Source organism: Thermobia domestica, chromosome 6, assembly GCF_964235325.1.
Source record: "Thermobia domestica chromosome 6, izTheDome1.hap1.1, whole genome shotgun sequence".
NCBI classification, from domain to species: Eukaryota; Metazoa; Arthropoda; class Insecta; order Zygentoma; family Lepismatidae; genus Thermobia; species Thermobia domestica.
In genome coordinates, this window is record NC_137459.1 from 62,735,448 (window position 1) to 62,750,009 (window position 14,562).

Consider the following 14,562-nt stretch of genomic DNA (forward strand, 5'->3'; position numbering starts at 1 on the left):
ACATTTTGTTCTTCTGTTTTGTCATCTGCATTGAAGCAAATCAGCTTCTGTCACGTTTGCGTATGTCAGATCTTTAAATGTCGAATGAGCGCGTTTAATTTTCAAATTATAATTACACTGTACTAAATCAGGGGCCCCCGCAGAATCTTTTCCAAAGGAGAAAAGACCAACACACGAACGCAGTCGTAACTACACATACGCCTTGATGTACTCGTGCGTATAACATTTCATTTAAAAAAAATATATTTATGTATGAACACTGTATTACTTTATTAACTACAGTAAGTTTACTATTGTATTATAATATTCAGTATACTAAGTATATTGAATACTACATTATGTTGATAATTAATCTAATATATTTTAACATATATTTGGAAGAACTGAACCCCCTTCAGTAACCCACAATTGCCCCCTCTGTTGGCTCTACTCTGTGGATGGTCATGTGACAAGCGACGCTAATTTGTCAATTTTCTAAGTATAAATTAAGTCGTAATGGTTTTACATTCAAAGATTGCATGAAAAATTATTTTAAAAAAAATGGCTTAATTTCTGTACTTCGGCGTTTGTTTAAGTCATTCACTGACGATTAGTGCTTTGGTGCTTTACATCATGCGAATGGGTTTTCTTGACGTTCTTCAGTTTCCTTCTACATGTTCATTTCACTATCTTTTGCATAGCCGTTCTTTTTCATGAATCGGGCCGCGGTGGCTCAGTGGTAGAGCGTTCACCTCTGGTGCATGGGGTCCCGGGTTCAAACCCTGCTCCCGCCAAGTGAACTTTGTAGTGGACAAACACCGTGTGCGTGGGTTTTCTCGGGGTTCTCCCGTTTCCTCCCACTTTCTTCATTCCACCATTTCATTCATTTCTCATAATCACCGTCTCCTTTAGCCTAACCGACATAACCGTGGGACGTAAAACTCAAAGATTTCATTTCATTTCATTTCTTTCATGAATCATCCTATTCTTTTTAGCCTAAAGGGCATATCCTTGGGACGTTACTTTAGTAAAATGTGTAGAATTGAATTCCCTTTTGTAACTCTGAATCTAAATACCTAGTAAGAACATTACTTATCTCAAGGTCCTGTTAAATCAAACTTGAACACGAATTTATTTCGGAATTCCATGCATGTACACGTTTCTCTTGGCATATAAATAAGAGTATAATTGTAATCCTTTTCAACATTTCCTTGCAACTGTCTCCTGCTACCTATGGATTCAACTACAGATACAAATACTGTAAAAGAAAGGAGATATTCAAGTGTTTCATAAAACATGGCTGTTGTTTATTGGTGGACAGTTGGATATTTTAGAGATCCATATTAGGTTTTCTAATCATCGTTACAAAATTTCTGCTTATACCAGTATTCTTAGGTTGTAACGCTAATTAACTTTGAACTTTGTTTTCTTTTTTTTACGATAAGTATAACGTTGCTTACATGAAAACACAGGATGTATGTGCGTAGTTTGTTCATTTACCTACATAAAAATTACTATGTACACTGTTATGTACTTTCATCAATGACTGAAACAAATCGACCCTTACACATACAAATTGTGACTAGTTCTACACATTTTTTTTTTTTTTTTTTTTGTACGCCCAAGAAAACTAAGTTTTAAACTGGTAGACATATTTCGATGTTACCGACAAAACAAAATGTGGAAATTATATAAGGTCTGCATATACATATTTTTGCTAGTGATATACTACATGAAAAATGTTGATTTTATAATTAATTAATCACTGATTACAACACGTTCTTGCTCTAATAACAAAGAATAAAACGCGTGTTTAACCATGTTCGATTACAATAAATTCGAATTATTCAACTTGAAAATCTGTGAATATGTATTTTGGCCACAGTTTTTCCAAATTTCATAGCTCGTGCAAGGGCAAGAAATGTCACAATGGTGTAGCCTTGCTCACTTCTGCGAGAAGTTGAAATTATTGTTTCTTATACATCCATCCTCGCGTTTTATACACTTGGATCAAGAACATATCATTTTTTTTTAATGTCAAAATTATTCAGATTATATACTGTTGGGAAGAAGTTTTATTTCAATTTGTTACAATTATCCTGAAGTTTGTCGTGAGACAAACGGCTCTAGATTTGACACCACGTATGTATGTTACTTTTTGAATAAAGACAAAACGTGTAGTCTTGTGCTATATTTTCACTTTCTATACACCAACAGTATTTTGTCACAAAGTGAATTTGTTTAGGCATTCTATTTTTATCTGTTGTAATTCATTTGATTTTCCAAGTAATTCATTTGAAAAGTCAGGTATGCTAGAGCTGTATACCGTACGAGGTCGAGTCTGTTACTCTAACTTGGAAATCAACACTCAAATCAAGTAACACTTGACTGTACAAGGAATATTTAGCTCACTTGTGGCTTAGTGGTTACCGTACGTACACTTCTCACGAGAGATCCGGGTTTTATTCCAGGTTGAAAGTTGTGGTTCGGGTTCCACGCTAAGCTGTAGATCTAAAATTTTATATAGCCTCGATGAAGACTGGGACGCTAAACTCGAAATTAACCAACAAGGAATATGATATTTACAAATATTATGAACAAATGGCGTTAGGAACTAACCCAATACAAATAGGAACAACATGCTACGTAATCAAATTAGAGTTCAATCACTTAAATTATCTTGCATCACAGCCCGTGAAGGACTATGGCTGGAAAGACAGCTTGTAGTCACATAATTGTGTTCGTGCGTCAATTCCCGTCCCTGTCGACGGCTTTCTAGACCCAAATGTCTTGCGTCTTAATTCAAACAGTTCCACAGGTGACTCACGATGCTGAGCCAACTCTAACTTTCTGTACCCCACCGAGAATCGAACTCGACAGTGGGTACGAAGAAAATACGTTCTGACCACTTAAGTAAACGATGTTTTTAAAATATATTATATACTAGCAGAATACCTGTTCTTCGCACTGGAAAAATACGTTCCATACGTACATAAAATACTAATGGCGGCAGAATTTGGATTTAAACGGGATCGGAAGTGTCACAGTTCATCTCAGCGACCCCGAAAACTATGGATTCGACAGTAATATCGGTCATTGTCGATCTCTTTTACATATCCTTCTTCCCCTCCCCTAAGTTGCATCGTCAAAGTGAAATGGTAAAAAAATAAAATAAAATAAAATAAAATCAGGCCAAGATCTCGTCTATGTTGAAAATTTTATTGAGATCGGTCAGGTGGTTCAAGGGATATTAAGTTTTATTTATTTTTATATACCTCCCTCTCCTTCCCCTCCCATAGGTTCTACCATCAAAGCGAAATGGCAAAACCATCCCAGGCAACAACCTCATCTATATTTAAAAAAATGATCAAATTCGGTCTTGTAGTTCAAGAGTTACGAAATCACATAGTCACTTTAATTTATATATATTAGATTTTGTAAAACTGCCTTGTATTTACGAACATGAACCCACAAACATATCTACCACATTGAAGATGTGTGGTCCAGGCGTGTATTATAGTAGTTCATTGAGAGCGTGAGATATATTACCTTGTATTAATTTAGGTCGATAACACAAAGAGGCAGTGTTTATGCTCTTAACACACATATGCTGTATATGTTCTTATGCTGGATAGGTTGATAGACCTAATAGGCTAATAGCCAGGCTAATTAGAAAGAAAGAAAACATTGTCAGTATATAATGCCTGATTAATTCATCAGGGAATGCAGTTGAACTTACAGGTGAACTGTAAGACGGAAACACCGAAAGAAAAGCAGGTGGCTATTTTGGTGATTAAATAACAGGTTAATTTCTTAATAGACATCTCGTTCTCGTACCTTGTGAATGATAAGAGTATTCGAACCTGTTTTCTGAATGTGAAGAAAGTGTTACAACTGGCTATTTTGTCGTGTACTTAGCGTCATCTCCCATTCCGCGGTCTTTATTTATGAACTGGCTTTTGTTTGCGTCCATGCAGGAAGTTCTTTTGTTACGTTCGGATTGTCTTTCCGTTTTCTTAGCTCCCTTTTACATTACCGCCACTACTTTTAAACTTCTTTCCCTTGTCCCATTGTAATCATTTCCTTTTGTTACTTGTGCTGTCGTCTGTCGGATAAAATGCCTCTCGCTTTTGCACTACAAAATTCCCTCTCGTGTAGTTTCTCATGACTGCCTGGTCTGCTAGACATGCTAAGACGTCTCGGAGGAACCACAAGACTGAATTATATACATTGCTGGCCCAAAAGCCGAGATAAGCAGAAGAAAATGGGATCCTAAACAAAGAGAAAACTACCAAAAAAATCTCTTAAGTAGTCAGGTTTAGATGCCAGAAATGGCTGTTTTACTGTCTTTTTTTTTTCTACTTTGAAATTTGAAAAACCTAGTTCCATAATATTAATTCTTGCTTGTAAGAATGGTTTAGCATTTTATCTAACTTAAGTTTTGAAACCCAAAAGATTAGATGTAACAATGCCATTACAGCGGAAATGATACGTGATATCAGTAATAACAAAACAGTCGAAGAGTCGAGGGTTTATTTATTCTCCAGACTTCAATTTTTACTGTAGTTAGTGAGTTTCTTTTAATTTCTTAGTACGTATTAACAATTGCTAATCTTGCACTAAATACATTTGTGGAGACCTTTTACACTGAAAACTAGTAATTAAATTAAAATAGAATTCAACCAGGACCCATGTTGAAATATACTGTTCCAACATTCGGTTAAGTATTCTGCCTGTTGACAAGTCCTGGGACGAAAGAGTTCTTTTTTTCTTTGTTTCTTCTTATGTTCATGTCCAGAAATGTTCCTTCCACGATTCTCGATCTTCAGCTCCCAATATTGTTCTCTATTTTTTGAATTATCGACCAATTGTGTTCTTCCTACTCCTCGCATTCCTTCCATCTTTCCCTGTATGACGATATGAAGAAGACAATTTCTTCGCAAAACGTTTCCAATCCAATTGGACTTCCTAGGAAGAATGTCTGATAAAAACGTCCTCTTATCTTCTACGTGTTTTAAGACATCTTTATTTCTTACTCTTTCCACACATTTTATCTTCACCTTCCTCTAACATCACATTTCGAAGCTTTCTAACTATTTATTCTCTAACTTCTGTAATGCCCAATTTTCTTAATCATACAGTCCAATGCCCCATATATAGCATTTTAGCAGCTTCTTCCTTAGTCCAATATTAATCCTGCTGGTTACGTGTGGTCTTTTCTTGTCGAATGTCTCTTTGGCTATGGCAATTCTTGACCTGGTCTATTTGGTACAGTAAGCGTCTCTCGTCAAAGCTTTTGTATGTACTTGAATGACCACTTCAAGTTCTCTTTGTTCTCGTCTGACTCGTAAGGGCCAGCTTCCACGGGATATTCTTATGACTTTGAATTTTTTCAACGTTGATTTACATTCCATATTGTTTCCCAGTGTCAACTATTTTGTCTATTTCTCGTGTAGTCTTTCTTCGGTTCTAGTTATAATAACCGTGTCATCTGTATACCTGGCCTTGGTAATGATCTTCCTTCCAATCTTGACATCTCCAATTCTAATTAATGGTTCATTAATTAAACATTCACTGTAAATGTTGAATAATTGGGACGATGTACTACATGCTTGTCTGATTCCTCTTCCAGTTTTCACACTATTGGTTTATCCTTGATTCAGGCGCAGCTTAACTCGTTGTCTTGTGTACAGGTTGCAAATGAGCCGTCGATCTCTGCAGTTGACCCCGATTCATTTAAGTATTTCCAGAAGTTTGGTCCAATTGGTCCAGTCGAAAGCTTTCTGTCAGTCGGTGAAGCACTAACACAATTCTTCATTTACGTCAAGAACTCGTCCTGATATAATTCTCATCAATCCAGTAGTATTTCTGGTACCTTTTCCTTTCCAAAATTCAAATTGTTCTTCCTCCAATATTTCTTCTATCTTACTTTTCAGCCACCTGTTCAATGCACGTGCAATAATATGTCCAATGCGGGAAATAAGGCTAATTGTTCTACGGTCGCTTCATTTTTGCCTGCTTTTTCTTATGTAATGTAACCATTGTAACATCAAGAAAATCCTTTGGCCATTTTCCGCTCAGGCAAAGAATTGTAGGTCATGTTGATAAGGTAAGTCAGTGCTGTCATTGCATTGTCTTCTAATCTTTTGAGCAAATTCGTCACCAGTAGCCTTCTACCTTCACATGTCTTTCATGGCTTGTACTACTACACTTTTCAATATGCTGAGTCATTTTCCTTCATCATCCACCTCTTCCCCTGGATTGCAATAGCTTTTGGGCAGTTCTTCTGATCATACATACAGTCTCTCTTATTTATTGCTCCCAGATTTCAATGATTATTTGATAGTCATTGACTACATGACCTTGTTGATCTTCAATTCCAAACGTGTGTATATTTTGGTAGCGTTCCCTCCTAATTCTTGTTTTCTGATACATCAGATCATACCTGCTGTGCCGTTGAAGTTTCATTATTTCTTCGCATATATGTTCCATGTACTTCTCTTTGGCTTTGTCCATCTCTCAATCTATTATTCACTTTTCTGTATTCTTTAATGTCCGTGGTTTTCGCCCTTCTCCATTCGTCCATCTTCTTAAGCATCACTTCAGTTATCCATTGTTTTATTGGTGGTCTTTTCATCCTGCCAATATTGTTGTGCAATGTGTCTCTTATAATCTGATTAACTTTTCTTCAACTATTTTCTGCATTGTCTACCATATCGCCCATTGTGCATATTTTTTTTTTCCTTCACATCACTGTCCATACCTCTTAGTTGCTCTAAGTTCCATTTTTCGTTTCTCCTCCCATTTCTCTTGATCAACTTTAACCAAGTTTGCACTTTCGGCACTTGGAGATTATGATCCAAATCAGTGTCCGATTCTGGTAGTATCTTCACATATCGTACACTATTCTTGAAACGTTGCTTGGCAATAATGTAGTTGATTTGGAACATTCCATGTATCCTGGACTTTTCCACGTGTACAGACTTTTTTAAAACCACTTATTCGTCACCACTATGCCATGTTGCTTACAGAAATCGATAAACATTTATCTGTCCCTGTACATTTCTTCCACCTAGTCCAAGTGATCCCACTGCCTTACTCGCAGCCCACTCTCCTACTACGCTGTTGAGTCTTCCATTAGCCTTACATTGACCTTACCTCTCCGCCCCTGATGCAATATGTAACTAATCTCGTCATTATTACTTGTACTTCATTGGCATCATCGGCTGTTGGTATTTGTACTGTATTATGACGTTATCCACTGGTTTTGCACTTAGCTTTACATCAACCAGTCACTGCATCATTCCACTTTGGTTAAGCATTTGCTATTTCGTTCCTCATTACTATCGTGATACCATTCTTGGCCATAACGTCATTCGAATTGAATATTGTGTAATTTCCCGATACTATCTCACCTTTTTTCTGACCACTGTGCTTCACTCAAACCCATTACGTACACTTTACCTTTATCCATGTTCACTTTTAATTTTACAAGTTCACCCACACGTCGTAAAGTTTGTACGTTCCAGGTTCCTATGCTGAAATGAAAGTTATTATTTTCTCCTTTGATGATTCTTCCGGAAGTAGTCCCCACCCAGAGATCCAGACGGGGAACTATTTTATCTCCGGAATGTTTTACTTCAGAAAGAACCATCATTATGTTTATTCTCCCTCCTCGTCCCTCTTGGAGAAAAATAATGTATTATTCCCATTTCCTTTCCGCATCTCCGTGCCGTTGACCACCTTGTGGTTCATCCGTCTTTTAGGACAACTTCCTCTCGAAGAACAAGGTGTCCTGACCTATCCACGCTCATCCGCACTCAGAGGATCCGATAGCACCTGGTAGAGGTTGACTCTTTATCCCGGGAGTTGATAACGAAAGTTTAAAGTTGAAACCGAACTACCGCAGTTTGTTCAATACTCCCCCATTGAGAATTAAACTTCGTATCTCGTGACCCAAAGGTGAGCGCCTAACCACTAGACCAGCGGGAAGGGTACAAACAACGGAGTTCGACATACTAACGTAAATGCTCCTAGATCTTGTTTTCCATATCTAAATAGATTCCAATTTACACAACTCACTAGGGATTACTAACTCCTCTTTCCTCTGTCCTCTCGCCGTGTGGCTCCATCTACGATTGTAGATGCAACATTCCATTTCAATAATAATAATAATAATAATATCCTCAATTTATATTTACAGTAGACTATATTAAGTTTTTAATTACAAGAAAATCTTGAATAGGAAATGAAGTATAAAATGTCAAACATATAGCGCCTACAGTGAGAAAAATTCGTTATCCGGACAGCGGTATATTGTACAAATATATGGAATCCATATGTTTACTAGAGAAATCTGTACAGAGCACACATTATCCGTGTTCTACATACGTACTTGCTTTTTTCCCGCTTAAATATTACATCATGCCGCTTAAATATTACATCTAACAGTCTTCCGTATATTGCATGCGTTTACGTATGTTACATATGTCTGCTATATGTTACATACGTCAATCTATATATGAGATCCTTACAGCCTATACACAGTCATACGGAAAGTACGTATAGATTGAACACATACGGACAGTATTATAAAATATACGTTTTCAGCTATACGTTTGATGCAGGGTGTTATATATATATTCGTACTTTACGTCCAAAAGCTACAGGATTTACGTGTGTAACCTACGTTTTTTATGAACGCCACATACGTGTTTTTCTCTGTGTAGGCAGTTTGCTAAAACTAAGTTGTAAATGTTTATTATAAGTAGTGTTTTATTCACAGTTGATTTCTGACAGTAGCTTCCCCCCTCCCAGAGTGCGCGCCTCCCAAGTTGGGAGTCATTCCTTGAGAATTTATAGTCTCAGTTTACATATTTTAAAAGAAATTAATTAATTCTAAGACAGCGTGTATAGGCCTATAATACAGAATAATTATTCAATTAATTGCATTACAATCCCATTATTTTACACTATATAAACTTTGATAAAGTCCGAAACAAGTTGTGTTAGAGATACTAGTGAAATGATGCCTTAGATAGATTACAAAGTCACGCTCAGAACTGGCGTATTTGGTGCAAGTTAGCTAGTTTTCTTTAAAATTTGTTTGGAACTTAATTACCTTTTTGCAGCACCGAACGTATATGAGATATGGATTTTCAGTTTGAAGTGAAACACAAACTACATGCACAGGCGCGCGCCCAGAAATGTTTATTGGGACAGGCCCAAGTTTTAGAAGGGGTTCAATAATACAAGCCGCTACGCCTATGTAGCCTAGTATTGAACGAGTAATATTCTGCACCCGGAAAGGCAATAAGTAATTGGAGAATACTTCCACCTATATTTTAATAGGTGGTAGAACTGGATTGCTCTTTAAAAGAGAAAGAGTACAGATGAAGTGTAAAGTCAAATTTTCATGCTACATCAATCATTTCCCTGTTAAATACGTATAGTTTTAGTCAAAAAGTGTTCAAATATGTATATCTATGTTGAGTTAGGAAGTTTATTGGGGTTTCCATACCCGGTGGACCCCGTCGTGGGTACGCCCCTGTATATGCATTTTCAGAGACTCAGTACTACAGCGCTCACGTCTTGTGGTTCTTGGGATCGATCCCCATTCACGTGAATTTGTTGTGGACGACATCGTGACTCGTAAGTTTTCTTCCACATTCTCATTCAATACATTTCATTATTATTCCCTTTCATTAATTTATCCGTCTCCTTTAGCTTAAAGGACGTAATTATGGGACATTAAATTACATTTACTTCATTTCCAACTATTTGTGCTCATTACCCGAGCTCTTTTAACAATTTGACTGTAACAGCAAGCGTCAGATTTTAAATGCCTTAATCAGAAAATTTATGAATTATATGTAAACTGTCATTAAACTTCGGTGGTCTCAGTAGTCCGTAAATTACCAGTAGAAATCTCTGAATAATGAAATAAAATAATAATCTACTATTTTTCTAAATCATAAAAAAATAAGATTGGTCCACTTGATACACTGTACTTGTAGATTTGGCTCTTTAATCCTCACTCTGCGCCAATCATTTTTGAGAGCCGTAGAGTATCGATCAAACAGAATCAGAAGTGTGTTCTGATATAAAGCTGTTGACTGCATCTGAATTTCTGCATACTAACTCAAATAATTCCATCCCAGTTACTGTTTGGAAACCTCAGAAGTCTTTGATTTGAATTTGCGGTTCCGCTTGCCGTGATTATTGATATTCCCTCACTTCCATTAGGAAATATTAAATAGTACAAAATTATTCGTAAATTCAGTCCAAGTTAGTAGACAATGTTTTATATCTCCTAAATATTGTCGAAAAGCGCATAGAGAACGATACCAGTAACCGCAGGTTGTGGTCTGCCCAAATATTACGTAACAATTGAATATCGGTTGGTTTGGCATTGAGTCCAGTATATCATATATTGCGTGGTTTTATTTTCGATAAATTGCTGACGGAAATTTTGCCACATATTAAAGTTTTTAAGAGCCACGTTCTTTAATATAAATTTATTTCACGTCTAGTAATTGATTGAATAAGGTTCATGTGTTTCCATCTTTTGAGTGAATTCATGCGATAAGCTTTATTTACTTAATTTTGTAAAGCAGTGACAGTTTCAGGACTTGCAGGAGGAGAATATCCCCATAGCTGTGAAATTTCCCTTCCAGTATTTTGTAATACTATTTTTCACCCCAGTCTATTCAAATTCCCTCTCCCGCGAGATAAAAATCTTCTGAAATCGTCACTGTTGCGAAGTATCATAGTGTTTTTAATAGCTCCTGGTGTCCCTATTGGTCTCAAATTTTATCGTGCTATTTATATACAAGGTGTTTCAAAACAACACCAACAATGTTTGGAAGGTGATTCCTGACACCAAGATAAGACAAAAAGTATAGACCAACCTGGGTGCACAAAAGCTTCCTTTCGAAATTATAGGCTGCCGAAAACATGAAAAAAAAATGAACTTTAAAGGTTCATAGCTCCAAATCTATGGGATCTACCGGAGTCGGGTCAATATTTCACCTAGAAACTAGGATTTCTCTATGTGACCTATCCAAATTTCGCAATTCTGCGGTATTTTCGCAACAATTTTTATAGAGGTAGTTGATAAGTACTTCAAATGATGTGCCCGTAGCCAAACTCCCTCTATGAAAATTGTTGCGTGAGTACCTTAGAATTTTGAAACATGCACTTTTGTATAGCACACATATTAATTCTTAAGTGAAGTCTTGACCGGACTATGGTAGGTCCCACAGTTTTCGACTTACTGGCCTTTAAAGTATATTTTTTCATGTTTTCGGCAGCCTATAACTTTTAAAGAAAGCATTTGTGCACCCAGGTTAGTCTATATTTTTGTCTTTTTTTTTTGCCAGGAATCACCTCCCAAATTTGTCGTGTTGATTTGAAACACCCTGTGTATTTCTAGTATCATGTCTAATGAATAATTTAGCAGAGTTAACGAAAAATACTTTTAGCATCGTATAATGATGAGAATTGTCATACTATTCTACTTTATCCATATAGATTATGTCTAAAGTCATTTAATCTCCATTCATGTACAAAATCCTTTGTAAAGCTAACTGACATTCTATTGCAACAACGTTCATTTTGTAAATAAATATCTATGGCTTTAGCAACCTGAATATTCATCGTTGCAGAAACAAAAATTATACTTTGGATCAGCCCTGGCCACGGCGAGCAGATAGTGGAAACTCTCCTCGTGAACGCTCACGAGCATTCTACGAGCAAATACCGTTGTTCGTGCTTCGTGAATCTTCGGGTTTTGTCCTTAGAGGAGCGGAAGTGTTGTCAACCTTGGCGGTAATCACTAGCTTACCAAATAAAAAAAAAAGTATGTATAGTAACTGATTGCCATTTAGTGTATAGTGTTTTTTACAATGTGGTAACCGTTAACTATAGACAACACAAACTGGTAACAGCAATCAAATGATAAACTATGTACGTTCATTTTCTTCTTTTTTCTTTCCTTTTGTTAAAGAAGGATGTGGTGGAACCAAACCATCGCTTACACTTATAAAAAAATTGCCAGTTTGCCCAATGGAAAACCAGTTTTCAATATATATATATATATATATATATATATATATATATATATATATATATATATATATATATATTATCAAGTTCTTAATCCGAGTGTGGGTATGTTGTTACGCTTTTTAGGAAAACAGATAATCTGTTGATACGAAAAAAAAATACTGTAGCACTTGTTTGTAATTATCTAAGTATTATCTCCAGAAAATTAGCTTATGCATGTATGTGTGTACGAATAGGCTTAGCAAGGGGTTGGTTGTGGAGATTAGAAGCCACTATCAATAGGAAGAATAGTATTTCTTACTCCACTTTTAAAGTGGGGCCGCGGTGGCTCAGTGGTAGAACGTTCACATCTGGTGCTTGGGGTCCCGGGTTCGATCCCAGCCCCCGCCAAGTGAACTTTGCGGTGGACAAACACCGTGTGCGTGGGTTTTCTCGGGGTTCTCCCATTTCCTCCCACTTTCTTCATTCTATCATTTCATTCATTACTCATCATCACAGTCTCCTTTAGCCTAACCGGTATAACCGTGGGACGTAAAACCCAAAGATTTCATTTCATTTTTTCCACTTTTAATGTTACTTTGATCGCAAAGAATCAAACAAAATATTAAGAGAGCCAAAGAGATTTTCCATTTTTAAGAGTGACCATTAGTGGGTACCATTAGTTTTTTTTTAAACAAAAAGTGTCTTTTTAATAAGGAAAAATATATTGTCCCTGGCTGGTTGCTTGCCGGTAGCTTGTTAAAAGTGAAAAAGAATGTTAAATCATATCAACGACTGAAGCTACACCCTTGTCTTTCTTCAATAGTTACTGACTGGTTTTGAAAGTCACGATGTTGTAGGCCTACTGTAACAGCGTCAACTTGGAAGGGAACGTTCCAACTGAATGATACGAACAATTATTCCCAATGTCTTGAACATGAAACATGGATTGCACGGATAACGCTTAAAGTGGGCTGGACTGCACTGGAATTTCCTTCCGGCAAATTAGAGTTTGGTCGGAACTCAGTTCTTCTGTGTAATTGTCTCTTAACAACATTTGAACATTTCTTTTAGATAATAATATCTAACTAACTCTATGGCCTATGGAACCCGAAGGTTCAATGCGGCGTTTACAACATATTTCCACTAACTTCTGTCCTTAGCCAACTGGATCCAGTTTCTACTCTGTACTCTTATTTCTGCAAGATCCATCTTAATATTGTCTTCCCATCTACGTCTAGGTCTTCCTAGTGGTCTTCTTCCAATTGGGTTTTCAGTTAAAATTATGAAAGCGTTTCTAATTTCTTCCATTCTGGCTACACGGAATGGCCACCTGAGCCTTCTACACTTAATGACCCTAACAATGTTAAGTGAGCGGTATAAACTATGCAATTCCTCGTTATGAATTTCCTCCAATCCCCATTTACATCCGTCTTTGGTCCGAATACTACTACTACTACTACTACTACTACTACTACGACTACTACTACTACTATTACTATTACTACTACTACTACTAATAATAATAATAATAATACGCATTATTATTATTATTATTATTATTATTATTATTATTATTATTATTATTATTATTATTATTATTATTTTCAACCTCCCGTCGTTCTGCTATCAATCTAGCAACGAAAGGCGTTCACAACTTAGCAAACGTGAAGCGAGTGACAACTTACAGACCGAGTGCTAATGTAATACAATGTCACGAATTGTGTAAGCAAGCTAAAAAAGGCCTGAAACAATTCGTTTTCGATTTTTGCAGTCGTTTTTACGTCTGTAAGCTGACATGTTTAATATTAGTTTCTTTCTTTCTTTCTTTCTTTTTCATTTGTTAGTTACTTCAACGCTAACTGTAACCTCTATCATGCGTCTTCCTGAATCAAAAAACGTACCAATTTTATTTCCTGCAGTGTTTTCGCGTCACTGCTTTCGAAATGGGGAGGGGGAGAGCACACCTGCACATTTCACGCTTGCGTCTGCTCAATGCTTCAACATCGTGCGAATTTGTGACCAGGCTTGGCCGTAGGTTTTTTACCATCATGTGTGGTTGGCAACACTTATCGGATGCAGTGGAAGGGGCGGAGCTACCAACACCTGTGCTCACCTGTTCTTATCTCCGCTCGTTGTCGCTCACGTTTCGGCTCCGGGAGCCAATTCATGGGCAGGCCTGTGTTGGATCCTACTTTGTCTTGACCCAAACCACTATGCAATGTTTTTATCCAACAATCTGACGTCTTTGTTAGGTGTCACCGAGGACAACGTCTTACATGTCCGGCCGTACAATGTGGAACATTTTCAATTGGGAATCAGGAACTTGCGATTGCGAGTGTACATTCAACGGAGGAAAATTATAAGTGGAAAAATTGTAGAATCCAATAGTTATTCTATTATTATTTGTAACAGATTTGAAGTTCTGCAGGACACAAATCCTAACGAAAATAAAAGTAGACCTGCTAACAATACTAACACCCTAACAATTGTGTTAACGAAACATAGGAAAATATGTGTATGTTTTACTTTAGTGCT

General features: G+C 36.7%; 1 protein-coding gene across 1 annotated transcript in view; it reads left to right on the forward strand.

Moving 5' to 3' along the window:
* Positions 1-14,562, forward strand: part of LOC145687195 (uncharacterized) — a 579,982-nt gene that overhangs the window by 115,733 nt on the left and 449,687 nt on the right. The gene's annotated exons all lie outside the window — the stretch shown is intronic.